This window comes from Cetorhinus maximus, chromosome 11 (assembly GCF_964194155.1).
Source record: "Cetorhinus maximus chromosome 11, sCetMax3.hap1.1, whole genome shotgun sequence".
Taxonomy (NCBI): Eukaryota; Metazoa; Chordata; class Chondrichthyes; order Lamniformes; family Cetorhinidae; genus Cetorhinus; species Cetorhinus maximus.
The window spans coordinates 96,834,591-96,848,386 of NC_135889.1; the positions used below are offsets into that span (position 1 = coordinate 96,834,591).

Genomic DNA, 13,796 nt, shown 5'->3' on the forward strand with positions numbered 1-13,796 from the left:
AATGCAGCTGGATGTTCTGATGACAAACTTAAGGCATAAGAAGGATAAGATTTGATGGGACATACTGTGGATTGTGGCATATAAGTCGACCTTGGAAGCTTCAAAAAAGTCCTGCCAAAAATGGAGGTCAACTTATACACCAAGTATAAATGGGAACTGCCAGCGTTGGTGTGGTCGCCGTTTTGAAATGAGAATAGAAACACAGATAATTCAAATTAAATCAATACGTGATATTTATTTAATGAAATACCTCTACAAGGATAGTTTGAATCATAATTGTTACGAATGTGAGGTTTTATAAGATAATTATGTTTTGGGCTGTCTCTTTAATTCAAGATAAAATGGTGTAGTAAAAAGGGTCATGTGATCTACGATTTCTGCCCCACAACAAGTATGTGTGGCTTGGTTACCATGGGGACAAGGGGGTCCAAGTTGATTCTTAATGGGAGCAAGGCACAAAATGTTCACAACTGAAAACAAAAGCAGGAGCAGCAACTGTGGACAGACTTCCGGTCTCTGAGTTTCTGAACAGAAAGAGAGAGAGAGAGAGAAAGGTCTCACAGAGATTGAAGACTGCAGTTGGTGTTGTCAGCAGAGGGGAGATAGCTGCGAGTCCTCTGCAAGCTACCAAGCAGAAAGAGGCAGGTATGACAGTCTCTGGTCGAAAAGACACATCCTGTGCCACTCTCAAGACTGTGGAAGATTTACCCTGGCAAGGCCGGGAGGAGAAATCGCAAGAGTGGGAACTTAATTTTGGGCATTGCTTTATGTTTGAAAATTACCATAGGCTTTAATTTTGTTCCGTGTGCCGTGCAGGTTAGTACCGCCATGAACCTTGTCTTCTCTTGTCATGTGATTTTCACTAGCACTATTTTCAAACCTTTCCACTCCACTGTTTGGTCTTATGGTAGTCTCTGAGTGGTCTTGGTCTTCTATCACAACACTAGACATTATCATTCCATAAAGCAGCTAAACAACTATCTGTTGCTCTGAAATCTTTGCTGGACTCAGGGAGGAATGGCCCCGGAATTGCATTAAGTGCAATAGCAGGTGTGTAAAACAATGTTTTACTCGCCGGCCACAATGGCGGGTTTTCACGCCGTATCGTCACCTTCCCGCCTCATTATTTATGCAGAGACAGAAAACATGCAGTTTCACTGGCAGGCTTCCTCTAATTCGCACGTCACACCGTCACCTTGCCACTTCCTCACGCCGGTTGCCATAGTTGAACTGCAGCTGCACACACGGCTCTCAATGCTTGCAGCCCAAGACTGCTTCCCAGAAGACTTGGCCCCGAAAGGCAAGAAGACTGCAGCCCACTGTTTTTCTGATGCATCCCTGGAACACCTTTTGGACGTAATTGCAATGTCCTCCATCCTCATTATGGCCGCAGGAGGCCAATCAGTGTCACCACTCTGGCTTGGGAGGCGGTGGCAGTGGTGGTCAGTGCCAACACTGCACAGATGAGGTTGGCCATCCAGTGCAGAAAGAGGATGAATGATCTCATCTGTGCTGCCACAGTAAGGCAACCATCTCATCACTCTAAACTCACACATTCACAAGCCCATCACACATTCACTGGCATCTCACCCACTGCCAGCTCAAGGGACATCACCACTCACTCTCTCACACACATCCTCACATCTCGATCTGGCCTCATTTCCTCAGGAAACTGCCTCCTTAGCCCTTACACTTTTGAGGCCACTTCACAGATCAACATGTGTCTCAACACACACCCTGAGATACCCACCTCCCCCAGTACTGCCTTAGCACTGCAGCCTCTTCCCTTGCCTGAGGCCAATTCTCCCACTTCCCCAACCAAGCCCTAGCCGTGCAGCCATTGAAAAGCCATCCCCCGCCTTGCGGCTGCTCTGGTAAGTAGAGACCAGCTCGTGAGCCCCCCTAAGATGAAGTGGTCCTGTCTGCGAAGCCTGGCGCTGGTGACCACGAGTGTTGCCTGAAGCAAGGTAGGCAAACAAATCTCAAAGTCCCAAGTGAGGTGCAGCTCATCAGGTGCACGTCGCTCATGTTCAGTTGTGAAATACGTCGTGATCCAACTTGGGGGAATGATTCTGGTAGGCAGGCAAATGCACTAAAACTATGTTCCTGATGTTGAATGGCGGGAAATGTGGCCCGCCATTGATGGGCACAGTGGACAATTGCAATCTTATTTCACGATAGCGTGAAACCGACTTTTTACCTTCCTCCCATTATTGTCTACTCATGCCGCCAAGCATGCCCACTGCCAATTGGAGCGGACAATTCCACCCTCAGTATTTGATTTTGTCATGAAACTATAATATTTTTCATAATGTTATTGTAGGTTTATGGGTGTTTGTGGATGGTTCCGTCTGTGTGACTGATTTAATTGAATTAGAGCAGATGGCCTGCAAGGTTGAAATTATCAAAAGAATTAGGTGTAAAGCAGAGTTTCGAAATGGAGGTGGACAAGCAAGGATGAGGGTTCCACCGATAAGGTGTGAATGAAATCTGCATTTTTAGATAAATGAAAGGGTTGTTTGATTTTCAAAGGGATGGTAGAATGTTTATGACTAACAAGATAAATAGGGCAAAGTTATGTGTATTTTTCCCAAAAGGAAAGAGGCCATATCGACAACATTAAAGATTTTTATATTATGGGAAAAGTAAATTTCCGAAGGCATGTAGAACAATGGGATTTTACTCATTAAAGAGAGAGAAACATATATGATGAATGCAAGGTTATGAAAGGGGTGGCTGTGTAACATCTTGAAAGGTACACCATGTAAAGCAGCCTTGGGGAAAAGCCACTAGCCACTTTTGCAGAAGTCTGCTGTGTCCAGTAACTAAAGATGTATTAAAAGCTGTTGGAATTCTACTGTTGAGTAGATGCTGTGGTAACCTTGCTGGATTGCTTATTTAAATTTAAAATCTATTTTGGACTGTTGTGGTGTGTAGCTGGGAGTCAGGTTAATTAGGAATTTTGGTATTTGTTATAATATCAAGTAACTGTAATCTTATGTCTTGGTTTGAATTATTTTCTTTTGTTGATAAATGTTTTAATGTAATTTTTAAAATCTCTAAAATTATTAATGGACTCACTTCTTCTGAAATCAGTGCACAAATCTTCTCATAATAAATACAAATTGCAAAACTGTTGTGATAGCTTGGCCAAGTTTCCCTTGTGAATTTGGTCCACCTGACACATATCATCGTAACACCACTTAAGTGCATATATACGCATTACATTTCCGGTGACAATGTAAACATTCTGATGATTTTTGAGGACCCATTGTGATATAAGCTTCTCAAGATCAGGCCAGTGGTTGGTCCCTGTTCTCATGGCACATTTGGTCTTGGGCATCTTCTTCAGGGTGGACTCCTTCTTCTTCCATTCCTGCACCAGTTTTTCACTAACATCGAATTCCCCCGCTGAAGCCTAGTTATTTGACTGTTATGACTTGTAGTTTAAAACCAGCTTCATACTTCATTCCTTTTGTAGGAGTACCTATTTCTGTTTGCCGATTGCCATGTTTGGTCAACTCTGTGTGGGCATGTCTTAAACTCCAGCACATTTGCTTGGCAACAAGGCCCGCATTGCCTGCTTGATCCCATGCACTGACTTATAAGGTGAGTATAACCTTAAACATGTATTTCTGAGCTGAAAAATTGAGGCCGACTCCTAATGCGAGTATAGCCCTAAACATAGATTTGATGCAGAAAAATGGGGGCATCTTATACACCAGGTTGACTCATATGTCATGATCAGTGGTATGTCCCTTCCTTGCCCTGATTTTTCTTAAGAACTTATGGAGCAAGTTTGACAAAAAATGTATTACATAACATCGTCATCTTGCTAACAGTATGAGGTACTTTCATTTTACCATAGTGCACACAGATCTCCATAGATATATTTATTTAACCTGTTTATTGATAACATGATTCTGTTTAAGTGTATAATTTAAGAAGTGTGATTGTGGTTAGATAGATTTTTTTTATTCCAGTATCTCTATATCTGTATTTTATTTAACTTGTGTTTACTTATTTTACTTCTAATACTGGATTGGATGAAACCACCTGATATCTGAGTGACATTGTTTTGCTCCAAGCTGATTTGAATTTAGAAAAAGTTCAGATACCCTTCTGCCACTTTGATTATGTCAGAGTGGCCTTTTCCAACCCCTTTTAATCATTCTTTCCTAGTCCGTCTTCTGTTGCTTACTGGTATTTATTTACAGGACGATCTCTTATTGTTTGTGTCATTGTCTGTCCAACTATTAAAATCCCACCAGCACTTTGCACTAACTCTGGGGAAAGCAGATTTTTCACCCTAAAATACGCATAAAATCTATGTGTTATTCCATTTCTTGCATAGAGCACATGCTTCCTGTTTACAAACTTTCATTCCTTCTGTTCCAAATTTTGGTCATGTTTTTCTGTCAGGATTCACTATCGTAACCTGCCACGCTAACAGTTTCCATTTGACTTTAACATGTCAACTGTCACAATGTGCTTTAATGGTCTGGCCACTTGGTGTCACTATCAACCAAACCTCAGAAGTCTCCTTTCCAATTCTAATGCCCTCTTGTAGATATTTTAAAAGCCATCGGCAATGCCACCAGCAGTTTTCCGGTAACCATATAATTTTAAAGAACAAAAATGGAAAAAATGGCATCCAAGCACTTTCTTACAAGCACATCAGCAACAAAGGATAATCCATATGCCAATTTAACTATCCCAGATATATTGGTTTTTAATGCTTTCAGGTATCAAAAACAAACAAACAATTTGGTGACATGGAAACTACATTTACTTAAGTTTAAAAATCCATCACATTTTAATTGGCTGAGATTTGAGAATAAATTGTTTGATCATCTAGTTGCCTTTTTAAATTTCAAAGCAAGGTCACCCATATAATTTCGACACAGCTTCATGATTTTCAATTCCTTATTTAATTTGGCACTCAAATATGCCAAGAGGCTTGATGAGTAATTTTTACTACTGTGGAAGTTGTGTTAGTCTGAAGTTCTGCTTCAACTCCTTTCAATTTAAACAGCTACAACTCCTCAAATAACACAAAGAGCTCAGTGTTATAATTTTAGTCTTTTCCACTATGCCATATTTTAGATTATTCACAAATGCTGAACCAATCCTCCTTGGCTTTCAGAGTATTGGATTAGACTTGATAGTCCCAAATGAGAATGGGGCAGGTAGTAGCTAAAATGGCAGTCACACTGGGGGATGGTTCACAATCTGATCTTGACGTTTTCTTGCCCGACACAAACTTACTTACCATTTTATTTACCAGGAAACTTGTTTTGTGGCGGAGGGGCAGCCTGCTGGTGGCAGGCGGATGAGTACTTTAGACCCAAAGTTTTTGGCTTGATGATGTCATCGGTGTGTCAATACAATTTTAACTAAAACATCAGCAAACCTGCCAAATAACACTTGCAGGACATCAATGTAGGTGTCACGTGTGATATAGGGCGCTTTCAGCAATTGAACATCATATTGGTTGCAGTTTTGAGAATCAAATTGTTTCAAAAGTTTAGCCATTACAGAATAACAATGAATCATAAAAGCATTTGCAGGTTTTACTCAGGGAACAAAAATAAAACTAGTTATTTGACGGCAATTAACTTATATGATTTTGAAGGATTGTACCTGTCGTTTTTATTCCTCCTGCTAACTCACCTTGTCATATCATTTTCACCAAATGTCACTGCATAAAAATTATGGTTCTGCTCAGCTGCTGTTGAAGGTGATGGTGCGAGAATCTGTCTGATGAGTCACACTGTTGTGGCTGCCGTGTAGATTTTACTTTACATTCTGGCAAGTGCTGCTGCTGTAATTACTCATGTCCGCCACATACTAAGGCCTTGGTACAAACCTGCAGCAGTAGGACTTTCCATAAGAAGACAAGAACATAAGAAATAGGAACAGGAGTAGGCCCGTCAGGGATACAGTGGGATAGTGCTAATGTCACTGGACTAGTAATCCCAAGACCCAGGCTAATACTGTGGGGACATGGATTCAAATCCCACCATAACAGCTGGCATGAATTTAGTAATTCAGTTAATAAATCTGAAATATAAAGTTAGCCTCAGCAATGGTGACAGAGAGCGGGCTCTTCTGCTCTCTCTGATAGTGAGCTTGGAGTTGGTAAGGGAATTTAATGAGGTGGGATGGTGACGTACCTGAATCCTCCCACCTCCGCCAGAATTAAGTTATGGATGGAAAGGCCCGCTTCCTATTGAGGCCAATTAATGACCACTTAAGGGCCTCATTTTGCTGCTACTGCTATTAGTTCAGTTGCAGGCAAGGTCTGGCCTCCTTGGCAAGTGACGTGCACGGCAGCTAAAACTGTGCTGCCATCTTGTCACTTCCTGGGTCGGGGTCCCTCAATCAAATGCGCTCAGTGCTTGATTGAGGAACTGAAAATTGGGAAGGGGGTGCGTGGACTTGCTGAGAGCCATTGGCCTGTCCTTGCTGCCGACCCCCCTGCACCTCTTTCCCCACCCAGCCTACCCTCACCCACTCCCACCACCCCCCTCACATGACTTATCTGTGGCCTGTGTTGGGTTCCTACAACATGAAAGGAAACCCAATACTGTCTGTTGAAAACTTTATCCTTATTGCTGTTTTTCTTTTAAATGAACTTTTCTGCTGAACAATTAAGATGGCTGCTACAAGTCATCTGATCACAGGGTCGGCCCTTTGTTTGGGAGTTATCCCTAGGATTTTCAAAGACAAAATAATTATTTTCTCAGTTTTTGTAATGCATAGAGAGCTACTAACAGATTCATATCACACCTAGGAATGTTCAGACCAGTTTCAAAGGAAACTACAGGGATGTTATTTACATCTGATAAGCCCACCTTGATAGTGGAGTCAGTGGGTCTGAATAAACAATGGCATCCAAAACACCAGACACTCAACATGGATGGTGACTTTTTCAAAAACTAATGACTGGAACATTATCAGTCCTGAAATCAAAAGCAATCCCAGACGGTGGATAAACATCCCTTTTGAAGTCATGGTGGAGAAGGAAGGTCACATGACCCAAGCCTCTGGCTTGCATCTGTGGGCTTCGCAGGCAGTCTGCTGTATTAATATCATACTGGTGAGGCAAGAAGCAGGCTCCTCCAGGCTCAACAACAACTTGTCCATCTAGCCTTGTTCCGCTGGAAGATTTTATACCATCACCTACAGGACTGACTCAATTCCTGTGTATCTACTTCAACTTGAGGGATCAGCACCAACTGAAAAGTGAATTCCACAACTCCCCAGCAAAACTCAAATGCCTATGTGAAATAATTCCTCATGGGACTCTGACTTTGGACTCTGGAACTCACGTGAACTCATATTCATTTTTCTGTGGTTCTTGCACTGTAAAACTCTTTTTCTCTATCCAACCCCGCCACCCCCCAGCCACCTTTTACTGTGTGTGCGTCTATGTGCGTAGAGTGGGAGGTTGCTAACGCTCCTTTTTCTGGGTTTTGAATGTGTAAAATAAACTAACCTTCTGAGTTAATCCTAACTTGAGTTTGCTGTGGATTATTAGTAAAATTGGGTCACAAAAACTGAGGGGTTGGGAATAAAACAGCACCACTAATTCTTTAAACACTAATTTAAGACACCTTCTGCTTACGGAGAGGTGGTAAGAGGAAATCTCTCTTTCCTGTGGCCCTGGGATTCCAGTGTCTGCCCTTCTGGTAGCAGCCACAGCCTGCCCAGTGGTGCTATTGAGCACAAGTGCTGCCGGCCAGTCTCTCGGTAGGTTAGCCTTCTGCCTCTGCTGTCTTGAGTCCAGGGGAAGGCCTGCCACTGGCCTTGCCACTGCCTGATTGACTTGTGGTTTGGTAGTCCTTCCCAAAAAGCAGTGCAGGCCTCTTGCCAGCTCTGGTTCACTAATGTCTTTTAGTGAAGAAAGTCATTCACTAACGTCCTTGCCTGGTCTGGCCTATATGTGACTGCAGACCCACAGCTGTCATTGACTCTTAACTGCCCTCTGCAATGGTGTAGCAAGCCACTCAGTTTAAAGGCAATCAGGGATGGGTAAAAAAAATACTGGCCTTGCACATCACGTCACATCCCATGAAAGAATAAAGAAAATATGGCCTATTGAGCCTGCTCTGCCATGTAATAAATCATGGCTCAACTCCACTCTACCACCCCCAAATTCCTCAATTCCCTTAGTCCTAAAAAAATCTATCAATCTCTGTCTTGAATATACTCATTGGGCATCCAGAACCATCTGGGGGAGAGGTTTCCAAAGCTTCACAACCCTCTGAGTAAAGAAATTTCTCCTCATCTCAGTCCTAAATGACTAGCCCCTTATCCTAAGATAATGGCCCCTAGCTCTAGACTCTCTAGCCAGGAAAAACAGCCCTTCGTTATCTGCCTGTCAAGCCCACTAAGAATTTTATGTATTTCACTGAGATCACTCTTAACCTTCTAAACACCAGAGAATATAGGCTAATTCTACTCAATCTCTCCTCATAGGACAGCGCTCTCATCCCAGGAATCTAGTAATCATTCATTGAACTCCCTCCAAGTATATCCTTCTTTTGGCAAGAGGATCAGCGCTGAACACAATATTCCAGGTCTGGTCTCGCCAAAGCTCTATATAATTGCAACAAAACCTCCTTACATACTAATCCCTCTGTCCCGTAAATCAAGAGACAAATTCTTGAAAAACTTAGAAAATTTATTTCGAAAGTCACAAGTTGCTGTTTTTTCAAACAAAAACCAATGTAGGTTGAAGGTGGATTTATAAACCTCATTAGTGATTTATTTAATCAACAACAGGTCACACAAGATCTTTATAGAGAACTGTATTACTGCACTTGAAAACGTGTTATAAAACAAAGTTTTAAAAAGCTCCGCTTGCTATTCTCCTGGAAGGGTCTGACCTCGCACCACAGTAAAATGATACAACACAGAAAGAGCTAATTCAGCCCATTATGACTGTGCCTCTTTCTTAGAGCTACCCAATTAGTCACACTCCTCCACTTTCTCCCCAATGTCCTGTAAATATTTTCCCTTCAGTTATTTATGCGATTCCCCTATTGGACCTGCTTCCACCCATCCTATCAGTGAAGTGCATTCCAGATCATGATCAGAATGCATGATGGAAAAATGAATAGATGAATCTGTTGATAGGGTTAGATGAAATAAGGTGGGCTGAAGCTCATGTGGAACATAATGTCACGGACAGGAGTGTGGGGTGGGGGGTGATTTAAACAGCACTACTTTCTCCTCTCGCCGCCCATCCATAAAAGGAAAGGTGTTTTTGATTTGAGTCCCTCTTAAGAAGCGGTGGTGTATTTCCCACCCCCATGGTTTTCGTGCAATCCAATTTTCTATTAATAACCTCACACCAAACTCGAGATAGGGTGAATTCAAAGACTAAGTTTATTTGCACATCCACAAAACATGAAAGGAGGGTCGCAACATTGCCTCTACGCACAAACAGTAAAAGAGAGGGTAGGAAAAAAAGAAAGATTTACAATGCAGCGACCACAGAGAAAAGAAATATTGGGCAGAATTTTCCCAGAATTGCACTACGTGCAGTAGCGGGCGGGTAAAATGGAGTCCTACCCACCAACGAAAATGGAGGGTTTTCAAGCTGTATCATCCCGAGCCCACCTCATCATTTATTCATTCCGAAGAAACACGCAGTTTCCACGGCGGGAGGGCTGTCATTCGCCTGCTTGTCCTCATCCCATTGTTACATCACGCTGGCCGCCATCTTTAAAAGGCAGCCACCCGCAAAGTGCTCCTCACCACCGCTGCCCAGGAAACATGGCCAGCAAGTGAAAAAAGACTGCAGACCCTGTTTCAACGATGGGTCCCTCGAGGGATTGCTGGATGCTGCGGAGGCCACTGGGATGTGCTGTACTCCCGCTCTGGCTGCAGGATGGGCAGTAAAGTCACCAACCCGGTTTGGGAGGCAGTGATAGTGGTGGTCAGTGCAAATGCCCTGCAGAGGAGGACAGCCAGCCAGTGCTGCAAAAGAATGAATGATCTCCCCCGTTACGCCAGGGTAAGTCGCTCTTTTCATCGCTCCCAACTCACACACTCACAAACCACAGGGCCCTCACTCACTGCCAGTGCAAGGGACATCACCATTCACTCTTTCACACACACTGTCATTGCCTCATCCCATCCATGGGACTACTCACCACCCACACAGGCCAGGCATACTTATCATCTGGCCTGGCAGGAGTCCTGATACACTCTCCCCATCTCTATCCATGCAGGACAAACTGGCTCACAACAGGAGGGAAAGACAGGTGAAGGGATGCCGGAGATCAAAGTTCTGACAGAATTCGAAAAAAGCTATCCAGCTGGCCAACGTTGTCCTGTGCTGACGGTGAGGTTGGCGCTGCTCTACCAAGTGAGGATCCAGCAGTGCTGGACAGCTCGATCTCACTCCAGCTACTGCTTCTGCTTACGGAGTCAGCCAGGGGCCCTTGGACACCCATAGGGAGGAGGTTCAGTAGGCCCACACTCCGGGGCCATCCACCCAGATGACTCTGGGAGTAACCAGCCCTTCCGAATCCCCTCTCCCTGTGACTGCTGAAGCTCCAGCTTCACAGGCCGAGGAGGGTGCCATTGCCACACAGCAGGACCCCAAAAGCAGGCAGGGCCCACCAGGTCTCGGCCCTCCAGAGGATGCCCACCAAAGTCATCACAGGCAGGGCATCATGGTCAGCTGGCTGCCTCCACCTTCGCTGTGGATATCCAGAGGGCACCAAGACGTAGTGGCAGGGTTAGGAAAGTTAGGTGAAAGTAGTTGCACAGCCTGGGCATAGGTGTTGATCACTTGTACATACTGTTCACTATTGTCAATAAACTCCTAAGGATGTCTCCCTGCCTATGGCTCCTTGTTCTGATAAGCAGTGTTCTTGTCACTCAGATGTGAAACCTTTCTGCACAAGATAAAAGGCAGATGTCTCAGTCCAGGGCCTCTTCCCTGTGCTCTGTGCAGCCTTCAGACCAAAGTGATGGACCAACCTCACACTCCCTGGAAACATTACTGATGCCTGCACCTCGGCAATGCTGGTCATTGCTGCCAGAATGTGTTGGGCAGGTGCCACATAGTTCTCTCATACTCTCTGTGTGCTCTCAGCATCTTTAAGGTGGGGCTGGCCCCCATCACACCAGCACCTGCGACCAGTGATGCTGTGCTCCAGCTCCTGCAGGGCTGAGTTGCTGCTGGTGGACACAGCATCAGATGTGTCTAAAGTTTCATGGCTGCGTTTCTGCTAAGGCCCTGATCATGGAGCGCAAGCGAGCTGCCCTCGGCCAGACAGGAGTTAGACATTCTCAGAGACTATGTGAAGATCTATGGAATATCCTCATTGCATGTTGTCATCATCCTCCAGCGATCAAGCGACTATTAGGGCCTCCACAACCTCTCCATGACAGGAGCATTCTCACAGAGGGTATTGGTGCTACCATAAGCCAGACTGGAGTCAAATGTCCATAACTGCAATGTAAGGATCTATGGGGACACCTCACTGCATATCATCATCATCCTCCGTAAATATGGCAGCTATGAGGGCCTCCTGAGCGCGCCTGCCTTGTCTAGCCAGTGCGAGAACCTCATCCCCATCATCGTCACCACCGAGGACCCCCTCACTCTCATCCCTGTCAGCGTCCTCCCCATCGGAGGAGACATGCAGCTCCTCCATCTCCTCCTCAGCCAGCTCCTCTCACCATTGCAGCACCAGGTTGTAAAGGGTGTAGCAGACGACGACAATGTGTGACACCCTCTGCAGACTGTACTGCAGGGCTCCACCAGACCGGTCCAGGCACCGGAACCGCATCTTCAGCATCCCGATGGTCTGCTCCACCAAGTTGTGAGCTGCAGCATGAGCCTCATTATAGCGTCGCTCTGCTGCAGCCTGAGGCCGCCACACGGGTGTCATCAGCCACGGCCTCTGCAGGTAGCCCTTGTCCACAAGGAGTCATCCCTGCAGTTTCTGTGGACCCTGGAAGACTGCAGGGATCTGCGAGTGACTCAGGATGTAGGCGTCGTGCACACTCCCTGGAAATCATGCGCACACCTGCAGGATGCGTTTCTGGTGGTCACATACCAGCTGCACGTCCAGTGAGTGGAAGCCCTTGCGGCTGATGAAGTCACCAAGTGTAGCGACGGAGACCTGAGCGCCACGTGAGTGCAGTCAATCGCAAACTGCACCTGTGGGAATCCCGAGATCAGGGCGGATCCAATAGCCCTTGCATCCTTGCTGTCCCGGTCCCGGGCAAAATGCACAAAGTTGTGTGCCATGGAGAAGATGGCATTCATGACCTCATGGATGCATTTGTGGGTGGAGGATTGTGAAATCCCACAGAGGTCACCTGTGGAGCCCTGAAAGGAGCCACTGGCATAGAAATTGAGCACTATGATCACTTTCGCAGCCACTGGCAGTGGATGTCCTCCATGTCCCCTTGGCGCCAAGTCCTGCAGTAAGTGGCAGATGTGAGCCACCAGGTCCCTCGACACGTACAGTCATCGGCAACACTGGGTTTCGGTCATCTGCAGGAATGGCAGGTGGCGTCTATAGACCCTGAGTGTCACTAGGTGCCGACCAGCCACAGCTCACTGTCGCTCCTGGGCAGTGTGTGCGGGAGCCCCTGCTGCCCCTTCTTCATGAGGTTGCTGCTCCTGCCTTTGCACAGCCAGGAGCCTCAGTCGCTCTCTCCTCTGTCCTCTATGGTCTCTGTAGGCCATCAGGCATACAGCTAGGTCACCAGGGCCCATGATCCTAACGTGGTCCTCCTGCAGCATGAAAGAGAGAGAGAAAGAGAGAGAGACATGGTTGTCATGTCTGTACTTAGCACCTTCCCTGGCCCTGTGTGACCGCCCATTAACACTTCCTGGAGAATGCTGGTCAGCTCTCGGATGGCCAGAGATGAGTGCGCTGCATGGCTGTCCTGTCAGCCTGCGACATGGGGGAGACTGCCCCTAACCGGGATGCTGAGATTGCAAGGGGCTGTGAGCGTCTCCAGCAGTGACTGCTACATGGCCAGCATTGGCGAGGAGATTGTACAACATGTGCAGTCCAACTGCTCCATGGTCCAATAAAGTGGCGGACTCGAAGTCTGTGCCGGGGTTGGGGGGTAATGTTTGGAGTGCTTAGTGGCCCTTTGGTGCCTCCGCATTGCTTGCATGGGTGGGCAGGCCAGGAACCTGACCCCAATCATATCACTGTGGCTGATCTGTCAGTTGCAGAGGAATGGTCAGTTTGTACAGGTGTCCCTAATGCGTGGCCACTTCCCTCGCTTCCCCTGCCCCCCACCTCAATTGCCTGTGCGCAGGATGCAGCGCCAGGGCAGCACTTGACCCCTCCCCTCCAATGACAATGGCTGCCTCCGAGGCTGGCCAGCACTTGCCCCTGGACACCCCCCTCAACAGTCGCCTTTGGGGTCAGGCATCTTTTGCCCCTGCACCCCCCGGCACCTCTGAGGCCTGTAAACAACAGGCAAGCTGTAGAGAACGCTGCTGCTCACTGACCTCAGTTCCCCCAAAGTGAACGCCGCCAAGTGTATTTTGCCTGCATGCTGTTGTGAAACACATTGGTGTGCTTTCCCGCCGATGTGGACGGACTATATGGCGGGGTTCCAAGAGCCTTGCGGAATGGCCTTTTAATTATACGCTGGTGAGCTACAATTAACTCCCCGCTGACCGATGGCAGGAAATGCAGATCACCATTGGCAGGCTGAGTGGACGATTGCGACCTGCCTTCACGCCTTCGTGAAGCAGGTTGTGCCATATTTTCTGCGCATGCCACCTATCATGTCCG

At 46.3% G+C, this 13,796-nt stretch overlaps 1 protein-coding gene across 1 annotated transcript in view; it reads right to left on the bottom strand.

Annotated features, from left to right (window-relative positions):
- LOC144686788 (low-density lipoprotein receptor-related protein 1-like) overlaps nt 1–13,796 on the bottom strand; it is a 1,926,687-nt gene that overhangs the window by 947,785 nt on the left and 965,106 nt on the right. The window lies entirely within an intron of this gene.